General features: G+C 53.8%; 1 protein-coding gene across 10 annotated transcripts in view; it reads left to right on the top strand.

The window, feature by feature from the left end:
* Positions 1 to 493: 493 nt before the first annotated feature.
* ATP2B2 (ATPase plasma membrane Ca2+ transporting 2) overlaps positions 494 to 6,000 on the top strand; it is a 363,500-nt gene continuing 357,993 nt past the window's right edge. For all 10 annotated transcript variants that reach the window (XM_043886411.1, XM_043886410.1, XM_043886420.1 and 7 more), the window contains exon 1: positions 494 to 642. The gene's annotated coding sequence lies outside the window, so the exon portion shown is untranslated. The remainder of the gene's footprint in view (positions 643 to 6,000) is intronic.

Here is a 6,000-nt window from a genome sequence, read left to right as displayed (position 1 = left end):
CCATCTCGTCTCCCAGTCTGAGTGCCTTCCGGCTCAACACCCCAGGATTGCTCCAGCCAGCCCTCTCCCCCAAAGCTAGGTCTCCCCGTATACCCCGTCCACACCTCAGTAATCTCACACTGCATGACCCCAGCCTTGGGTTCCTGTGTGTTGGGAATGGGGGATTGGGGTACCCTGACCCAGGGAAAAGGGTTCCTCCAAGGGTCCGGCTGATGGGCGGGGGCGGTAAGGAGCTGGTGCTGATGGAGGTACTCGAAGACCGAGCCCGGGGAGAGGCAGGACACCCGCTCCCCGGGCCCCCCAGCGCGCGCGCGGGGGAGGGCGCGGGCTGGACCGCGAGCTCCGGGTCCCGCAGGACGCTCTCTGTGCGGAGTTTGGGGAGGGCCGAGGGGGAGCGCGCGGGGGAGGAGGGAGCGGGAGGGGAGGGAGAGAGGGAGGGAGGCGGGCAGAGCGCAGTGCAGCGGCGGCAGAGGCGACGGCGGCGGGAGGGAGGCGGGCGGGCGGGCGGCGGCGGGGCGGCGGGGCGAGGCAAGCGCGGGGCAGCGGCGGCAGAGGAGCCGCAGCCGCAGCGGGGCCGGGCCGGGCCGGGCGCGCACCAGCGGCAGCGGCAGCGGCAGCATCTCGCTTGCGGAGCCGGCGCAGGTGAGACAGGGGCGGCCGGGCCCGGGGCTCTGGGCCTCCTCCCCTCTCCTTCGGTCTCTCTCTTCCTCTCGGCTGGCTTCCCTTCCTCGGGCGCTCATCCCCGGGAACCACTGCCCGACCAGAGCCCTAGCCGGAGCGCGTCCCGGGTCCACTCGCCCCGCGGAGGCAGGCGTCTTGTCAGCGGTGACCTTGAGCGGGCAGCCGGCGCGGGCGGGGCTGGCCGGGGTGGGCGCCTGCGGACCCGGCGCCTGCAGGCTCGGGGAGGGGGCGCGCGGTCCGCCTGACGCGCGCAAACTTTCCGGGGCTCCGAACAGCCCCGGAACTGGGGCCTGGGTCGTCCAAGGCGTTAGAACCCCCCGATTTCTTCCTTCCCAGCTGTCTCTGACTTCTCTGCCTAGCTTCTCCCCAGTATTGCGGGGTCCCCCCTTCCTCCAGGTCCGGATATCTGCAGGCCAGGGACAGGAGCAGAGCGGTGGACTTTGACCCGGGGCTGGGGGCTGCTCTCTTCCGCAAAGGCGGTTTCGGAGCGCTAAGAGCCGAAGCGCCACAGGACCCTCTGCCAGGTGCCCTCTGCATCTCCGGCCTTGCTCTTCCCTGGCGCCCCTCACCCTGCCCGCAGCCCTTCCCGAAGCACCAGGAGTCCCCCACCTGGTGACTCAAGGGCTCCGAAGCCCCACACTCTTCTCAGGCTCTCAGATCTGCAGCTTGATTTTTCAGTCCAGCGTCAAAGGGTCCTTGAGAAAGACGACTCCACCTAAGGCAGGTACCCCACCTAAGGCCCCAAAGTGGATCAATATGTTTCCGCACACCTGGACTCACCCGGGGCCTGGTCATCCTGAAGCCCTGTGGTCTCAGGAGGAGACTGTGTCCTGGCCATCCGGTGTGTCTTAGCATCCTAGAACGTTATTCTTGAAGATGGGAGGTGAGCCCCAGAGAGGGTGATCCAACCTCAAGGTCACACCGCCAACCTGTTAAAGGAGCAAGAACTGGGCTTTTTTTTTTTTTCCCCAAAACGGGTTGAGAGGGAAGGAGAGTACTCCTGTTTGGTTCCTACTCCTGGGGAATTTGGGTTCTGTCTCTTACTAGCTGTGTGATCTCTGACAAGTCAATTCCCCTGACTCTCTTTGCCTATGTGTAAAATGGGGGTAGCTACCTCCCAGGGCTGTTCCGATGGCTGTGTTAATGTTCTTAAAGTTCTTACCACCCTGCCTATTGCATGGTCTGTGTCCAAAAAATTTTGGCTACCAACATGTGAAATTTCCTTTCCGGGCTCAGAAGAGAAGAAACCATTCCCATCCTCTCCGGTCTGCTCTGGCAGCTAGATTTCGGTGGGTTCTCCCCTGTGGCTCTGTGGGCTGCTAGGGGGCAGAACCTGCTGGAACCCTGAACCCTTGTGCCCTGTGTAGAATGTTCGGTGGTGGCAGGAGTCCCAGATCCTCAAGAGCCCTCTGGACCTACTGGTCTGGCTACTGTAGGCTGTGATTTCTTGCTGCTTCCATGGCAAGAACGGTCCCTAGTTTCTAGCTGGGAGATGTTGACAGGGGCGCCCTGCTGCAGTTCCAGGAGGATCAACCCCCTCCCCCCACAGTCTCATGGGCAAACATCAGCCTCACCTTCTCCATCTGACCCACTCTTCTCTCAACCTCTGTGCGATGTCGTTCCTTCCCTCAGAAGTGCTATTGGCAGCAGAGGAGACAAGGCAGGGGGAACTCATTCATTCATTCCCTTGCCTAGCCTTGAGTCATGCCTTCTCTGAGTCAAGGGGTGCTTGGAAGTACTGAGAAATATCAGCCATATATTGTAGTTATGATGCTCCTTCCAGGTGCCAGGCACCTCCTAGTCCCTAGAGACACATTCATTCATTTGACACATTTTTATTAAATACTTAATATGTGCTAAGCACTGTTTGGTGTGCCAGGGAGACATTGGTAAATAAAAGAGACCTGGTCTCAATTGTCTAGGGTTACCATGTAATTTGCCATTCAAGCCGAGATAATTTTGAGAACGAGAGAGGGCATTATTAATGATAACACCAGAACCGCGGACATAGACAGGGACTGTCCAGCCAAACCGTGTTGCATGGCCATCCTGTGACCTCGTATTTATACACCAGTGTTCATGGAGAACTGTTAATGTGTGTTTTTTTTTTTTTTCTTTGAGCTTGCTTTTTGCCAGGCTCTGTTAAGCCCTTTCGAGTTATCATCTGATTTAATCCTCCCGGGGCTGTGAAGCTGCTGTTACCATCTGCATGCAGCTGGTTAGTGGTGGGGCTGGGACCCCTTCTGCTACTTAGCTGCTGAGTCGCAGTGTCTCCCCAGAGATGGACAAGACCCAGGGCCCACGGGCGCTCTCACTCTACCAAAGAAGCTCACAGATGACTGTTAGGAGCACAGATGCTGTAATAGATGTGCCGCAGGGGCAGACGGAGGCACAGATTTTGCCTGAAAGAGTCTGAGGCAGCTTTCTGAAGGACAGAACCTTTGAGCTGGAGCTTGAAACCTGAATTAGGATTTTGATGGAGTGTTCTGTTGGGGGCAGGGCATTCCAGGCCCAGGTAGCTGAGGCTTTGAGGTGTAGGGTATGTGAACTGTTTGGAGCTACCATCCCCAAATAGGTCTGGATCTAACTGTGACAGGACAAGATTTGGGTCTGAAACAGCAGAGCCAGCGAAGATTGCATCCAAAGCTGGTGTGCCGTGGCGTTTTACAAGAATGCTCTGAAGATGTGACTATTCTAGAGGTAGGCGGTAGAGAGAGAATTGGTTGTGCTGGTTTTCCCTTTGACAGGAATTTTCTGTAACCCAGTCTATACTATGGATTGCCTGCAAGGTCAGGGAAATCAGTTTGTTATGTAGAACCACTGCAGAAGAATCTTACCAGCGTCTCTCGCAGCAGAAAGGTTTCACCAGGCAAAGTGATTGCCGGCAAGAGGAATATTAACCTACTTGAGGGACACGGTGTTTAGTAGCATCATTTGCAAATAAGGAATGTGCTCATTATAAGTTAAATCTCTTCTGTTTGCTCGGTCACGTCCAGAATAGTAGAACTTCCTCCTCTCGCCCCTCCTCTCCATGTCACCTCTGTCACCAGAGAAATCTGCAAGTCATAAAATTGAATTTCTTTAGTAATATAGAAAATTATAATGAAGTCTTATTTCTCAGACTTTTCACTAATTCAGACTGGCCTCCTTTCCTCTCCCTGCCAAGGAAGTGGAATTATTAGCTCTATGGTATCTAAAACTTTGAATCCATTAGCAGAGAACAGTAGCAGAAAAGGGGGTCAACTGTTAGGGCCTTGAATTTGGAAAATCAGGCTAGGAAGATTTGGGAAGCAGTAGAGCTTGATGGACTTTATTTTTGGGGGCTCCAAAATCACTGCAGATGGTGACTGCAGCCATGAAATTAAAAGACGCTTACTCCTTGGAAGGAAAGTTATGACCAACCTAGATAGCATATTAAAAAGCAGAGACATTACTTTGCCAACAAAGGTCTGTCTGGTCAAGGCTATGGTTTTTCCAGTGGTCATGTATGGATGTGAGAGTTGGACTATGAAGAAAGCTGAGCGCCGAAAAATTGATGCTTTTGAACTGTGGTGTTGGAGAAGATTCTTGAGAGTCCCTTGGACTGCCAGGAGATCCAACCAATCCATCCTGAAAGAGATAAGTCCTGGGTGTTCATTGGAAGGACTGATGCTGAAGCTGAAACTCCAATACTTTGGCCACCTCATGTGAAGAGTTGACTCATTGGAAAAGACCCTGATGCTTGGAGGGATTGGGGGCAGGAGGAGAAGGGGACGACAGAGGATGAGATGGCTGGATGGCGTCACCGACTCACCGATGGGCATGAGTTTGAGTAGACTCCGGGAGTTGGTGATGGACAGGGAGGCCTGGCGTGCTGCGATTCATGGGGTCGCAAAGAGTTGGACACGACTGAGCGACTGAACTGAACTGAACTGAGAGCTTGATGGAAGGCAGGGAAGGGGCGGAGCAGGGCCAGATGTGCGTGTGACCTATGTAATGACGCGGGATTCTGTGGCGAGAGGGGCCCCACAACTTGATTCAATGCTCTGTGGTCACATATTGAAATCCTTAATAATTTTTGAACAGGGAAGCCCACATTTTCACTTTGCACGACATCCTACAAATTATATAGCTCATCCTGGGAGGGAGAGAGGAAGAGAGAAAGGGTGGGGGTGGAGGTGGGGGTCAGGAAGACAGCAGGGTAAAGATAGCTATGGGAAGAGAGAAAAGCAAGTAACATTTCTAGAGTCCCTGCCATGTGCCAGATGCTGTGTGAGACCACTTACCTTGTTTTTCTACTTTAGTCTTCTCTACAATCCTATGAGGTAGGTGATGTCGTCCCTGTTTGAAAATGTAGATTTTATGTGACTCAGGTTTGGTAGGGGCTTCCCTGGTGGCTCGGTGGTAAAGAATCTGCCTGCCAATGCAGGAGACATGGATTTGATCCTTGGGTCAGGAAGATCCCCTGGAAAAAGAAATGGCAATGCACTCCAGTATTCTTGCCAGGGAAATCCCATGGACAGAGGAGCCTGGCAGGCTACAGTCCATGGACTCACAGAGAATGGATATGACTTAGTGACTAAACAACGAAACAGCAGGTATAGTAAGCCCAACAGATCAGGAGACGACTGACATAAAAGACAGTTTGTGACTCACAGCCCCTCAAGAGGACAGGGCATGTCGTGCTTCAAGAGGCCACATGGGAAGCACCAGGGTCAGTCAGGAAGCCAAGGGAGCAGAGAAAAACACAGGCAGCTGCCCTTACTGTGGTTTCCATGGGAAGGAACAGGCGAGACAGAGGAAGCAGGTTGAGGATTGGCTAGTTAGAGTGACTTCAGCAGGCTGGAGGACGTAACGACTGCCCCGAGTTGTCTGGTATCTGGCCCCAGGATGATTGGGACAGGCAGAGCTGCAGGAGCTCACTGAAGGAGGTGGAAGGGAGGCGCGCGGGAGGCCGCCCATGCTGTCTCTGCCGTTTTCCACCTGCCCTCACTCCAGCAGGTCACAGAACTAGGAAGATCCTCTGAAGAGTACCCGGGCCAACTCCTTGATTCTGCAGAGAAGAGTGAAAAGACAGGCCCAGAGAGGGAAGGCAGCTTCTCCAAGGTCACACAGCATTTGAGGCATCTGAACTAGACCGATGAATTCATGTCTCCTGTCACTTGAACTACTACTACTACTTATTATTATTATTTTTTTCCCTAGAACAGAATTAGGACTAAGCCAGATCCACCAAACTGAGCATGTCAGGGTCCGAGTTCCTGTCTCACTGAGTGCCTGTAACTGTAGGTACTCAATACACAGTTGTATCCGTTTCCCAGGGCTGATGTCACAAATTAG

The sequence above is a fragment of the Cervus elaphus genome, chromosome 24 (genome assembly GCF_910594005.1).
Source record: "Cervus elaphus chromosome 24, mCerEla1.1, whole genome shotgun sequence".
NCBI lineage: Eukaryota > Metazoa > Chordata > Mammalia > Artiodactyla > Cervidae > Cervus > Cervus elaphus.
The sequence above is the reverse complement of the archived record's forward strand: the minus strand, read 5'-3'. Positions and strand labels throughout refer to the sequence as shown.